Source organism: Lissotriton helveticus, chromosome 1_1 (genome assembly GCF_964261635.1).
Source record: "Lissotriton helveticus chromosome 1_1, aLisHel1.1, whole genome shotgun sequence".
Taxonomy (NCBI): domain Eukaryota; kingdom Metazoa; phylum Chordata; class Amphibia; order Caudata; family Salamandridae; genus Lissotriton; species Lissotriton helveticus.
The window spans coordinates 286,122,726-286,138,444 of record NC_136057.1 but is presented as its reverse complement, the minus strand read 5'-3'; positions in this window follow the sequence as shown (position 1 = coordinate 286,138,444).

Here is a 15,719-nt window from a genome sequence, read left to right as displayed (position 1 = left end):
CCACCCCCCTATGTTCAATGTTTCTCTCTCAGAGCTGTTGGCAATGTAAATAACAATGCCATTTATTTATTAGTAAAAAAAAAAAAAAGAAATGTCATGAGCAATGCCAATAGCTCTAACTTTTCCAAAGGCGAAACCATTGCATTGTAAATGCTTGTTATTATATATTTTGTATATGTTTTAACTTTTGTGATTTTATACAAATCGAAATAAAGTTATAAATGAAATGAAATGAAAATAATATCGAAATAAGCATGGTGTGATGATCACCTACTCTTGCCTGTTCAATCAGAGTTAGGAGTTTCATAAATTTGAAACATTAATGGGTGGTGCAAGCATACAGAAAAGTATCATTGATGTAGAATTAGATTGTTAGTAAAAAGGAGAGTGAAGAGCACAGAGGAGACGAGAGACCGGGATGCTGCCAGAGAGCATAGAGAAGTCCCAGACTTAGATGCTGAAGAAGAATCGCATTTCTGAACCAAATATCTTAAGCAAATTAATTTAGAAGAAGTTCGCGGAAGAATCTCGAGGAGAAAGAGAGTGTCAGAGAGGGGTGCTACACCTGCGTCGGTGATAGAGAGGTCATCTGTCCTGAATCATGTCCTGAAACCTTTGTTCGCCAGATCTTTCCTGGGGGACCTTTCCCAATTCCTAGGCCTGGGAGTTGGTTTTCCACACCATACTTGGTAAATATATCTATATATGCATATGCGCTATTGTGCTTTTCTCTCTGTCCTCTCCTTTCTAAGCAGTGTCATTGCAAAGTATAAATGAATGTATTCTTGATTGATTTTGAATTTTCCTTCCTGAGAGACGGAGTTTATTCTGTGCTGTGTTAGTGGTTCACAAGAATGTAATCTGAGATAAAAAATTTAAAAGACATCCCGACTCTGTGATCATTTCTAATGTGTAAGTAATTTAAAATCTTATGTAATTTCACCATCAACTAGTTCCAACTAAAATGGTCCATTGAAAGAACTTTTGATCAGTGAAATAGACTAGTTAGGGACGAAAAGCTAACTTAATCTAAAGAATTACAAAACCTGACCTCCAGCGTTTATTACCAGTGTGATGTGAAGTGAATTTATGGGCACAGGGGAGTATGTGGTGTTAGATTACCTCTTGCTGGTAACCTGCTGAATCCAAAGGAACAAATGATACTGCACCATCGCAGATAGGTCCGCCTCCAGTTTCTTGCCACATTGTTGTGTTTAGTCTGCCATAAAACACACAGATTCCTAGATTTTTAATACATTTATTTCCAAGTAGCATAGAACAGAAAATAGGTGTATAATTTTCCGCTACAGCAACAGTACTGAGCTTGAACCCTCCACCATAGAACAGTACTATGTCATAAACAAATTCCATTAAGAATACAAACCACAACATGGCCGCTATGGACATCTAGGTCATCTGTAGCGCTCAGGCTACCCAAGTATTGCTCTTGCTCTTTTGCAGTGCTCAGGCTGCCAGCAGGAGGAAGTTCATTAGTCAGGTGTTTGGTCTTTTTCGTGGCCTTAACTCCTTTTCTAGGCAAAAGGGTTTTCCTCCTCTTAAATGATCAGCGAGTCCTCCTCAGCAGGAGACGCCCTTTTTCTTTTATGAAGAACAGCTTCCACCATCTCCTTTAGGGAGGACTTAAACTCCCTCTCAAAAAAACCTCATGATTATATTCTCATTGACGGGAGTATCAACATTTCCCTGCTCTACACTGTCAGACATGATGTGTCCAAAAAAGAGGAAAATACTTTAAAGAGAGCCCAAAATATTAATCTGCCCTTTTTATTTTACATATCCAAAAAAGGTACTTAAATGTAGCTGTTTGTTAGTAATTTCCTCCTCCTGGTTCAGCTCGCGCTACTCGCGTTGCTATGGTGAGACATAGGGGTCGATTGCGATTTGGGAAAATGCGCTCCGAATAGCTGTACGGAGCGTTTTCCTGTACGATTCGTACCCTGCAACCTCCCCCGTACGTACGATGAAGTACGATTCTTACCAGGAGCAGGACTCCGTACGAATCGTACAAAGACCGTACGACTCTATTCTCTGCACAATTCTCCCTCGGAACCCGCTGTACGCGACATCCGTACGGTTCGAAGAACGATTTGTGTCAGGTACGCACCGTACACTGCTTATTTTACGAGAGCCCAAAACATCTGGAGAAGCAGATTACGCCTCGAAACAGGTACGGAATGCCTTCCCACCCGGGTACGGTGTGTACACCCCATGTCTGCAGGGGTACGGTGCATACCCCTGCGATCATGGGGTGTACGCACCATATCCCACGATCATGGGGTGTACGCACCGTACCCCATGATCGCAGGGTGTACGGTGAGTACACCCTGCGATCATGGGTTACAGTGCGTACACCCCATAATCGCAGGGGTACGCACCGTATCCCTGCGATCATGGGGTGTACGCACCATACGGTGTGTATGTGATTGTGTGGTTGTCCGTACAAATCGCCCTTACCTGACGTGGACCGTACGAATCGCGTCCTTATACCCCGGTCCGGATCGTACTCGTCAGGTCGTACGGCATGTTTACGAATCGTCCAGTTCACTGTGAGGGTCCGTTTCGTACAGTTTCAGCCTCGCAATTCGTATGGTCCGCGATGATTTGGACGGATTTACGCGATACGGATCGTACTACGCGATTTGGACGGACGTGTATGATTCATACGGAGAGGGCACTGTATACGATTCGGACGGACGCTTTTTTTCCCGAATTGGAATCGGCCCCATAGTGTTTTATGATAAGTTAGGCCCATACAAACATGTCACCTTTGCTCGTTAGTCCTGTTTCTGTTTTTACTAACAAAGTTCCTCTTTGTAGATCGCACGTCAAAGTGGACGAGCGGGAGACATTTAGAGGGTCGAGGGTAGCCGCTTGTGCTAACCTTCGAAATACCAACATTTCAGGGTGTTAACCATGCCTTACGATTCTGGGATGGTTGGTGTAGGCCACGGGTACTCATAGTACGGCCAGCAGGCTGCCAGCGGCCCGGCAAGCCTTCCTTGGCGGCCCTCGGACCTTGCAGACATAGTACCTGTTTTTTTTTTTTTAAGAGTGTCAGCAAACCCCGCTGCAGTAGCGCAGACTCCAATTGACTCTGCTCTATGCGGGCCGGGCGATTCCAGGGATAGGCAGAGTGGAGCCGCAGGGGCGCTGAGAAGAGGTGAAATACAACAAAGCCTTGTTAGCAGTAAATGGTCTTTTAAAGACCTGTGAAGTACTCGGGTGCTGCTGTGTGTGCACCCGGGATGACACATGCGGGGTGAGGTGACAGAGGGTGAAAGTGGATGGCAAACTGCAAAGGAAATAGGGGGCTGCTGTATAATGAAGGGGTAAATTGCTAACTTAGTATTAAGTGTGTCAGAAAGTAACATGGAATAATCATATCACTGCCAAAGCCAACTAGGTGATGCTGCCTGTGGCCCTGCATTTCAGTGAGATTTTCCATTAAAAAGAGTCATGCAAGCTATGTCAGTGTGTCCTGTTAAAAATGATGGGGAGGATAGAGCAAAAAACTAGAAAAGAGATAATACATGGAGAAACGCAGTCACAGGCAGGAAAATAAGGTAGAGAGGAAGAGTGTCACAGATGAAGAGAAAAGAGACAGCAGAAGAGAGAAAGAGAAACAGAATGAGAGAGAGAGAGTTAAAGAGAGAGAAAAGTTCGTTTTCCAGTTACAGCCCATCAACAACAACAAGTAACAGGATCACAGACATAGCCATCGTCAATTGGAACATGAAGATAATGGTGTGTAGAATTTGAAAGTGAGCACAAACATAAGTCCTGTGTTTTAGGGCATTTAATTATATGCGCTTTAATCCAAGCTGTGAAATCACAGGGTGACTGAGGAAAAAGGGTGTGAGAGCCGAGTGAGGTGACCGAGGACAGCAGGGTGTGAGAGCCGGATGAGGTGACGGAGGGCAGAAGGGAGTGAGAGTCGGGTGAGGTGAGGTGACGGAGGGCAGCAGGGAGTGAGAGCCGGGTGAGGTGATGGAGGGCAGCAGGGAGTGAGAGCCGGGTGAGGTGATGGAGGGCAGCAGGGAGTGAGAGCCGGGTGAGGTGACGGAGGGCAGCAGGGTATGAGAGCGGGTAAGGTGACAGAGGGCAGCAGGGAGTGAGAGCTGGATGAGGTGTGCGTTAATAGCCTGTGATGTGATGTTTACCGAGGCACAGAGACAGATAGAGACAGAAACAGACAGAGACAGCTAGAGACAGAGATAGACAGAGACAGAGAGAGACAGATAGAGACAGCGCCAGATAGAGGCAGAGGCAGATAGAGACAGGGGCAGAGAGAGCTAGATAGACGCAGAGAGAGGGACTTAATGCAAGTGAACACTGTTTTACATACCTATGAGTCATAACTATGAATGAGCCTTTCACACTGTACATATTACTTAGGTGCTTCATCATTTTGTCCATTAGGGTCAATTTTAACTTAGTTTTATGATGTATTACACTTGTCACTTTATATTCTTCAATATGATTATTAGGTTGCACTACTCTTCATGCCAATACTTATTTGCGAAATTTGCACACCTAATTTTTGCACTCAAATATGTTGACCGGTCAATGCCCACTTGGGCTGCACTACTCAGTGTTCCCTTTATTTATTTAAGTGAACACGGGGGTTACATATAACCGGAGATGAAATTTCACATGCACAGTTAAAGATTATGCTTGTAGATCCTTGTTATTTATTAATTTTAACAGGATATTACTCAGTCTTTTTTAGTCATGTGTTTCTTTTTTTTTTTTTTTTTTTTTTTTTCCAAAAACCTTTATTTGAGCAAGCATAGAAAAATACAAGAATGGGCCTACAACCTCACGGGCTGGCCGCTAATAATAAGGCACAAGGAAAAAATTAGATATGTACTCCCGTGGTCAGGCACAAATCAAGTACCAAGCATCACTCCAAACATTTCACAGAGCATATTGATTTTCTGTTTTATACAAAAAGAAAAATAAACACTGAAAAAGGCGAATGCACAGTAATCAAGGTCAGCCCAAAGAACGGAGGGGATGGTCAACAATCAGGAGAACACAACAAGAGCCCTAAGACTCTAACAAGGTCGGGGGGGGGGAGCAGCGGGGAGAACCGGAAATTCACAAAACAGTATGAAAAGGTTCCGGGAACGCTCGCCTAGGGAGATAGGACAACATCAGTAGTGCCTACAAGGGGAGGGGTACAGATATCCCCACGATACTCATTCCACTGGCCCCAAATCTTCATCCACGCCCCGGGTCTGCCCCTGGCCACATATACAGTCTTCCCACGAAACATGGACCAGTCCATGTTGTCCTCCCATTTCGGGACCTCAGGGGGCCTGGAAGCGCCCCAGAGTTGCGCAATATCTCGTTTTGCAATCATGTAACCCAAGGTAGCCCATCTGGTCTGGGCTACAGAGTAGTCAGTGGGCTCCCACACATTCAGCAGACATCGTCGTGGCTCCGGCCGCAGGACAACACCAGTCACAGCAGTCATCACCTCAAGCACAGCAGTCCAGTAGGCCGCCACCACTGGGCACTCCCAAAGAATATGTAAAAAAGTAGCACTCGACCCACAACCACGCTTACATAACCCATCCGGGGAAAAGCCCATTGTCACCAGACGCGGACCAGTGACATACACTCGATGAAGGATTTTAAGTTGAACCAAACGGAGACGGGCAGGGATGGCTACCTCCTTAGGAGAAGAGAGTGCCGATTGCCAATCCTCGTCGTCCAGTTCCAACCCATCGCCGACCCAAACCTCCCGAAGTCGGACCAATAAGTCTGCCCGATTATTGATCAGCTTCTTATAGATCAGGGAAATAGTGCTATCAGGCAGGTGCCCATCAAGGACACGATCTTCGAGGGGGGAAGACTCGGGCAGGGCCTCATCAGGAGTCAAGACTGAGGCGAGGGCGTGTCGGACCTGCAGATAACGAAAAAATTCTCTACCAGTCAAACCGTATTCCGCCTGGAGGGCCTGGAACGACTTCACACTACCGTTCGAACAGACATCACCCACCTTACATATCCCAATCATATCCCAGCGGTCGAAGCCCTTAGTAGACCAGAGGCACCCCAAACGTTCAGAGGCATAAAGCGGTGTCGCCAGTGTCAGTCGATCCTCCCATCCCAAACTCACATTGGCGGCCCGCCACACAGTGACTGCAATCCTGGACGGACCCACAAGATGGCGCCCGGCTGATCGAGAATAAAGCGCTCTATTAAAGTCCCCACCCGGCAGCTGGAGTCTATCCATCTCGAATGCAGGATTCCGACCCGGTGAAAACATCACGTGATTAATAGCAGACAACTGGGAAGCCCAATAATATCTCTTGATGTCGGGGAGCGCCATGCCCCCGTCGTACCAAGGAATGGTGAGTTTCGCGAGGGCAATACGTGGACGCCCGTCCCAAATCAATTGCCTCTGAAGACTCTCGATCTCTCGGAAATAGGTCTTGGGGATGTCGTCATAGGAATTCTGGAGCGCATAGAGGAACCGCGGCAAGGACATCATTTTAAACAGAGCCGCCCTGCCCAGAGGAGACAAAGGGAGCTTACGCCAACGGGCCACGTCCAGTCGCAATCTAAGCAACGGGGGGAGGAGATTACGCTCAAATCGGAGCAAGGAGTCCAGCGTAATGAAGATCCCTAAATATTTGAAGCCAGACTGGACCACCTGGATAGGAAGTCTGCTCGGCAATGGGGGTAAAACACCCGAAAGAACATACACGCAGGACTTGGCCCAGTTAATAACGAGGCCTGAGTTGGCACCAAATGACGTGAGAACATCAAATAAAACAGTCAGAGATTTACGCGGGGAGGTGAGATATAAAAGAATGTCGTCCGCGTAAAGCGAGACGCGGTCCTCAAAGTCCGGCGACCAGCGAATCCCCTTAAGCGAAGGCTCCCACCGAAGCCATGCAGCTAACGGTTCCAAGGCGAGTGCAAAAAGCAACGGAGACAAGGGGCAGCCCTGACGGGTTCCCCTGCCAAGGGTGAAAGGGGTCGAAACTCTACCGTTTACCACCACCTGCGCTAGGGGTTCAGCATATAGTAACTTGACCCAACCGATAAACTCAGGCCCGAAACCAAATTTCTCAAGAGCCGCCCAAAGATAAGGCCATTCCACAGTGTCAAAAGCCATTGAGGCATCCAACGATGCCAAAATGGCCGGCTCCGTCAGAAGCCCCGCCCTCGCAATCGCACCGTGGAGACGACGTAGGTTAAGAGCCGTGTTGCGATGCGGGATAAATCCGGATTGATCTGGATGGACCAAGTCACCAATGACCGTCAGGAGGCGGGACGCCAGGAGTTTCGCCAATACCTTGGGCTCAACATTCAGCAGGGATATGGGTCTATAGGACGAACAAAGGTCCCGCGGTTTACCATCCTTGGGGATGACAACTATCGTGGCCAGACGCTGATCATATGGGAGAATACCCCATTCCCGGGACTCCAGAAACATGGTGCGAAGATACGGCGCCACTCTGTCGGGACGCAGCTTGTACAGTTCAATTGGCAACCCGTTCGGGCCCAATGCTTTGCCCGAACGGAGTGAACGGATGGCAGTAGCTATCTCATCAACAGTAAAGGGGGAATCCAACGCTACACGATCCAAATCGGAAACACTGGGCAGAGCTATATCACGCAACAGAAGGCGAGAGTCAGCCACATCCCTCACAGACACAGGGGTATAAACCACACGGAAGTACTCAGCAAAACAGTCAACTATTCCAATCGGGTCCGTCACACTCTCACCATTCGATGACTGAATCACGGGCACCACACGATTAGCTCTCTCCTTCTTATCCAGCCATGCCAGCAATTTACCCGCTTTGTCCCCCACATCATACAAACGACCCTGTTGCTCCCGAAACATCAATTTAGCAGCATCCGTGACCATAGATTTATAGGCAAACTGTTTCAGACCCAGGGCGTGGAGTTTCGCAGACGTGACACCCGATTCCAAAGCACCCTCCAATGTAGAAATCTCCCCCTCAAGGTCCACCACCTCCCGATTCCTCGCCTTCTTAGCTTCAACAATAAGGGAGAGGGCCTGCCCGCGAATCACCGTCTTAAAGGCCTCCCACAGGGACACCGCAGAGGAAACCGACCCCTCGTTATCCAGAAAATATGCGTCCAAAGACTGAAGCAAAAGGCTGCGGGTCTCGGGGGAGGTAAGGTACCACGGATTGATGGGAGCCACCCGGCCCACTGCCTCCACTCCAACCTCAAAATGGAGCCAGAGCGGAGAGTGGTCAGAAATGCCCCTGGGTAGGTGTACAATCTCACGCACCGCTGGCGACTGAGCCGAGGCATCAGGAAATAATCCAGTCTAGACAGACTCCCATGGGCCCCAGAGTGAAAGGTGTATTGAAGCTGAGCAGGATGCAAAAGCCTCCAGCAATCCACCAAGCCAAAGGTATCCAAAAACCCACCCAACCACTGTTGGGCCGCAGGAGTATCTCTAGGGGGGTGGCGATCATGGAGACCGGAGAACACCGAATTAAAATCACCAGCCAGAAAGAGAGTACTATCAGGGAGGTCCAACAACACACGGCCCAAATCGGAAAAGGTAGAAGTCTGCAGGCCGGGGGGCACATAAACCGTAAATAGGGAGAGGGCACGACCCTCATAGCGACCCACAAGGACAGCATACCGCCCCCGATCATCCAGAATCACATCATCAATAGCTAGGGGGAGGGAAGCCCAAACAAGGATACCCACACCCCTAGAACCTGAGGTAAACCCCGAATGTGCTACAAGGCGATAGCCCCACCTATTCCTCGCATGACAAATATTGCCCACCAAATGAGTCTCCTGCAGGAAAACAATATCTGGAGATAAACGTCGTATACATTTCAACACCACACTCTGTTTGATACGATCCCCCAGACCGTTAACGTTCCACGAAACGAATCTCAACCCGCTACCCCCCATCCCACCCAGCAACGCCAAAACCCCCCACCAATGAGCATGACACAAGAAACATCTTCAAATACAGGATAAAGTCGCCTTGAGAACAGAACACACAAACAACGAACTTCCCAACCGCCCACCCCCCAATTAACGAGAAAACACCCCCCACCCTGCACCCCTGCAAAAAGCTAAAAAGCCACCCCAACCTGCAGTGTGCCTGTCGCCCAAGAACCCCTATTCTACACAAAGACCCCGGAGGAGGAAAGGCTCCGTCCCACCCGCCACCCCGATCAAGACCAATAACGAGAAAAAAAGGAAAAAAACATACATCAAATCACAGAAGCAGTAGAGGAACGTAGGCATACACTCCTGGAAAGAGTTATTCAAAACAAGGCACCAGGCAAAGACGAAATGTTCAGTTCTCTACACCACCTTCAGCACCGCCCGGGTGGGCATCGGACTCAGTCTCAGGAGGTCGGTCAGGCAAGGAGTCCAGCCAGTCATTCACAGCATCCGGCCGATCAAAGAAAAAAGTTCGGTCATTATATTCAACCCGCAGCCTGGTCGGAAATAGCATAGCGTAGCGCATCCCCATGTCCCTAAGACGCTTCTTGGCACCACGAAATCCCATCCACTGCTTCTGGACCTGTTGGGAAAAGTCCGGATAAAAGTTCACCGTGGCATTCTCAAAGGCCACCGGGCCCTTCACACGTGATGCTTGCAGGATAGCGTCCCGATCCCTATAGTGGAAAAGTTTAGCAACAATAGGTCTCGGCGGGGCACCTGGCTTACCCTGGCCCCCCGGAACACGATGTGCACGTTCCACTGTGAAAAATTTACTAAGTCCAGATGGAGAAAGGTGGTTTTGGATTAGGTCTTCAACCAGGAGATCAACCGAGTGGGGTTCAGGATTCTCCGGAACACCAACCACGCGAACATTACAGCGACGTGCCCTGTTCTCAAAATCTTCCAAGCGCCGGGTCATGAAATCGTTCACCCTACGGAGATTGCCAATCTCCGTCTGTATCTCAGAAACGTCTGCCGTGAGGCTGGATGATTTGATGTCCAATGATTTCACCTTTTCGTTGGTTTTTGAGAGATCGGCTCGAATTAAGTTCACATCGATGGCCACGGTGTCAATTTTGTGGGCCAAGGTTTCATATTGTTGGCCTATCGACTCCCTCATGCCAGAAATGGCGCCCATGATGTCCTGCAAGGAAGGCTCCGTCGACGCATCCATGACGTGTTCAGACGCGCTGGGACCGGGCAGGGCAGCTCCGGGGGACCCCTTAGAGTGGGTATAACGGTCCATGACGTTAGATTGGACCGGACCCCCGCGCAGAGGTGTCTTCGTCTTCCGCGTCTCCCGGTCCCCTCTGCCCGCCATTTTGGAGATGCGTCACAAGGAGATTCACCAGGGTCAACGGACCGGGCACCAGGAAGGGAGGCCTCGGGACCAAAGGACCGCAGCCAGGGCACCACTAGGAAAGGGACCGCCAAATAGGAGAACAGTCCAGCCAAAGGCCCGACAGCCAACTCGTGCCCTGGACCCAGCTCCGGCCCGACCCTCATGCCGATGTCCCAGTCTGAGGCAGAATCGAAACCGAAACTTAAGAAGGGGACCCACAAGTCCAATCCCCCTGCCGTTGTTGTTCAACTCCAAGACGGCCACTGAGCCTCACCCAGTCCCGGGCGCACCTCAAGGGCGGAGCCCAAAAGTTCGAATCATCGTAACTCAGGCACCCGGTGTCAAAATAAATTTCTGAAAGGTCCAGGTAGATCAGCCCAACGTCCTCTATACAAATCCTCGTGAAAAATCAGGATTTGTGCAGGATATTATGCCGGGAGTGGCGGGGGTCCGGGGAGCGCTGTGCTCACGCGGCCATCTCGGATGCCCGCCAAGCTCCTCCCCCCAGTCATGTGTTTCTTAATGAATGTGTGCCTATGGGTTTTATCAGCAATGTCTATGAATATTTATATTTTAAACATATTTGTTTATTTATTTGTTTGATATTTATTCCTAATTGCTGCTAGTGATGACATTATTCACCCAACCCTGTGACTATCTGATTTACCGAATTGTTTGAATCAGTTTACAATTGTCTGCAAATCCCTGTGTTTAGTAGAGATCAAGACAGTATGTCTTCTTTGTTAACTACTTTGGCATGTTGCACTTTAAAAAGGAGCACTCCGCCCCTTGAATGTTGTCATGTGATCAAGGCCTCTTCAGGCTGAAACGCGTTATGGCGTTATGGTGTAAAGCACAATAAATTTATAACGCACCAGTTTCGGGTACGCTTCGTCTTTTGACGCTGAATATCTGCAAGACGTCCTTCTGCCACACATATATATATATATATATATATATAGAGAGAGAGAGAGAGAGAGAGAGAGAGAGAGAGAGAGATAGAAAGAGAGAGAGAGAGAGAGACAGAGAGAGAGAGAGAGAGAGAGAGAGAGAGAGAAATGTGTGTATGCTAGGTCTGGTGGCTCAGTGGACAAAGGCGTCCACGGCAGGGGCTTGTGTTCAACCTCAAGGTCACATTTCTCTTTGCTCTAGCCCCACCCCCTCCCCTACTGACCCCGCCCTCACCGGTCTGGCCCTCGGCCACAAACCACACTGTAAATGTGGCCCCCGAGAGAAAGTTTTGAGTACCCATGGTGTAGGCTCTATAGGACGCACGGCTGGAGGAAGTGGAGGCCACGGAGAGTGTACCGAGCCCCCACGTCCCTTTGCTACATCGTAGTCTTAACAAGGTTAGTGGGAAAAATGGGAAGGCAGGGAACCATGGAAAAAGGCCAGTGTACCCTAGGCCCGGAGCAAAGAAGGCGGGGAACCATCGGAAAAGGCCTGTGACCAAATAGCCCTGAGCACTGTAAATTTACAATGAGCTAATGCCGTCAGGGGCAGCTCTAGAGCATGTCTAAAGATGAAATAAGCGACCTAAATAAATACATCTCACATAATGAATTTAAAATTCATGAGCACAATTACCTAAAGAAAAATTGAATAAAAGATCATAATAATAGCCCAATCAGAAATTGGAGGGGAGTGAAGAAAGAACAGTGTAACACTTACTTGAGAGATCTGAGGAAAGAGAAAACAGTTAAAACGTGCAAATACAAGCCATGGAAAGCAAAGCAAGTGAAGGTATACTTAACTGTAGAGGAGCAGTGACTAAAAGAGGGAGATGCCTAGTTACCATGGTGTTATATGTTATTTTGAATGTTCTTAATGGAATGTTTTTATTCATGATGGAATGTATTTTCTTTAAAGGGTTGCATGTTGGTTCAGCAACACAAGGTTATTGTGTATTGGTAGCCTCTGGTCTTGTAATTAAATTGTCTCTGAACACTGTCCTCAATGGCAATACCTCATAATGCTTGGAAATGTTTTGTGTGCATATGCTAGGTGCATATAAACTGCTAGAACACATTTCCTCAGGTTTATATTTATGTAATATGATGCACAAGCAGTCATTGAGCGTCAGTGGGTCAGGTCTGCAGTTTGGTGCAATGTTGAGAGGGTGGGCTGGGATCTTATATCTCTGCAGCCGCTGCCCTCAGTGACTCACAGCGCCTTTCTTGAACGTTCCTTGGTACACAGTGTGACTCAAGAACCACTGCCAATCATAGAGAAGGTGTGCTGCCTGTGAGTGCACATACTGTGCTGATAAAGTAAAGTACAAAAAGAACAATTGATGGACAGAATGTTGAACAATGTCAAACATTCACCCTGGTACAGAAATCTGGGCCTCAATCCATGTTTTGTTTTCTCCCCATGCTATTTCATTTTAAACCCAGCCACATGCAAATCAGCTCCCCATTGAAGAATCCAATCCCAAATTCTAGGCCAGGTCCTCCCTGGACCGTAAACAAGCATGGTGGGACTGGTTTCAGGGTTTCACCCCTTATCAGCCAGGCCAGCTTGCCTCCAGTGGCATGGAGAGCATGGGAGCCATGCCTGGGCATACCCATCCCACTCAGGGTGACAAATGCAAAAAGAACAATTAATGGACAGAATGTTGAACAATGTCAAACATTCACCCCATTAAACAGATCTGGGCCTAATTCCATCGGGCTGGACTGTTCCCATGAGGAGCAGGGTCACATCTGAATTGCGTATGACTGGGTCTAAACTGGGGTGGCGTGGTGAGCAAAAGAACAATGGATTAAACCCAGATCTTTGTGACTGGAGGTGACTGTTTGCATTCTTTAGCATTCTTTCTATTATTATTATTATTATGTTTCTTATATAGCGCCTGAATCGACCCCCGAAGGGGTATCTCCGCGCTTGCCTTGGGAACCCGTCCTGGCTTTTCCCTGTGAGATAGCCCCTACAGGGCATCCCCAAGGTGAAAGCCAGGCATCCCGCTGCAGGGGGGCCGTTGTGGAGATTAAGCAAGCTTAATGCCCAGAGTTGCAGAGTGTGAACCCATGATTAGGTCAGGCACCGAAGCGAGAATTATCGAGTCCATGGACATTTGAGCTCAAGACCCTGCCGCGTCGGGAATTGAACCCTGGCCCCGGGTCTGACCTCTGCTTCAGGGTCTGCCTGCTCTAACCAGTGAGCCACACTTCTCCATTTGTTCTTTTTGCTTTTGTCATCCTAAGTTGGAAGGGTCTACCCAGACATGGGTCCCATGCTCACTGCGCCACTGGATTCAAGCTAGCCTGGCTGATGAGGAGTGAAACCCCCAAACTGATCCCAGGATGCTTGTTTCCAGTCCATGGAGGACGTGGGGCATATTATCAAGAAAGGCGATAAAATTATCGCCGCTTTAGCGACAGAAAACTGCCGCTAAAACGGTGATAATGGGCTTGATAATATGCTCTATGGAATTCCAATTGAAGCCCATGCTAGATGTCCTTCACATCTAACATGGGCTTCAATTGGAATGCAATAGAGCATATTATCAAGCCCATTATCGCTGTTTTAGCGTCAGAAAAGCAGCGATAATTTTATCGCCTGTCTTGATAATATGCCCCTCGGTTTAGCTGTTTGGGCTAGATTGTTTCCATGAGGCACAGGGTCAAGACTGATTTGTGGAGAAGCGTGGCTCAGTGGTTAGAGGCGGCAGACCCAGAAGCTGAGATCGGCTGTGGACCAGGGTTCGATTCCCCGCCTCGGCGGGTCTCGGGCTCAAAATAAATTCCACGGACTCGACAATTCTCGCTCCGGTGCCTACTCGACTCACGGGGTCACACTCTGCGACTCTGGGCAATAGCTTGCTTAATCTCCACTACGGCCCCTCGCGGCGGGATGCCTGGCTTTCACCTTGTGGATACCCTGCCGGGGTATCTCACAGGGGAATACCAGGACGGGTTCCCTAAGCTAGCGCCTTGATGCCTTCGGGTGATACGTGCGCTATATAAGTCGCAATACATACATACATACATACATATGGCTTGATCTAAACTGGAGTGGCGTGGTGAGCAATAGACGATGGATTAAGCCCAGATCTTTGTGACTGGGGGTGAATTGTTCAGCATTCCATCCATCATTTGTTCTTTTTGATATAGTAAAGTAAACTGAAAATGAAGGGGAACAAGAGAATAAAAGAATAACTTCCCTTGACTGACGAGTGGGCACAAAAGTTCAGACTATAATAGCATTTTCTTCTGCGTACTTTTCTCACTCCTCCAAGCCATCTGTTTATTCACCAAACCTTGTTTTTACTCTTCTAGTAATACTCTCGCCTCTTCATCATCACTTTCATTCCTACGCATTATCTTGTCGCCTCCCTCTATCGCCTCATTTTTATACTTTCCTCCTTACTGTCTCTCAGCAGTAAATATGGGTGATGTTCTCTTCCACAACTTTTTTATAGTAGAATTAACCAGCCACAACTGTGGTTCAGGAAACCGGGGTTCAAGTATAAGGAGAACAGGAATCTTTCCAAACTTTAATCCCTTAGACTGACCAGACTCTGGGACCAATTAAGAGAGCGAATCTTGTGATACTGTGCACAATTATTCACACAGAGGTCACCTGTGGTTCAAGATTTTAAAGTGGTAATTGTCACCCATTTATGGCTAGGATAGATTTTTATCCAAGTGAGAGGTAGTCACTATATGGATTTAATAGTAGATGATGGTGCGAACGGTTCGTGAGACTCCATCCATTGCTTGTGAACAGTAGTAGTGTAGGCACTAAGAAGATAAGTAATATCTTCCGCATTCTGGCAGCGGGGTCACTGTGGCTTGGGTGTCTACCCTCACTAATGCTTGAAGGCAAGTCCTCCTGGTCAGATTCTCCTATTCAGAAATCTACTCTAATAAGACAATGCCAGCATTTGGAGCAAATGTAGAAATTTATAAAAACTGTTTCTAGGCTCACATATAGTAAGTAGTGACTGTCACATCATTTGAGAAGCACTAGCACACATAAACATATACATAACTGTAAATGTGCATGAGACATGTTTGTGCATGAGTATGTGCCTCACAAAAAATGCATTTTCACCATGGTGCAAGGGTACCTGCGTTGTGGGGAGATTTTTTTGTGCCGCAGGCTGAAGCAGCACACATAGAAAGAGGAAAATACGTGGAGAATGAAAACATCTCTCCTTGTTGTGCCTCCCCCGGAGAGGCGCAGCATTCTGACGCATTCCCAGGTTTTCATTCATTCATTCATTCATTCAATTACTTTATTTGGTTTTCATAGATTAGAAAAACCATAAAAGTGCATATAAAAACAGTGGTTTAACCATAAAAATGTAAAAAAACGTTCTATGTATATGGACATGAGCAGCATTAAATAAAAACAATCTTTACATATGTTAAAAAGA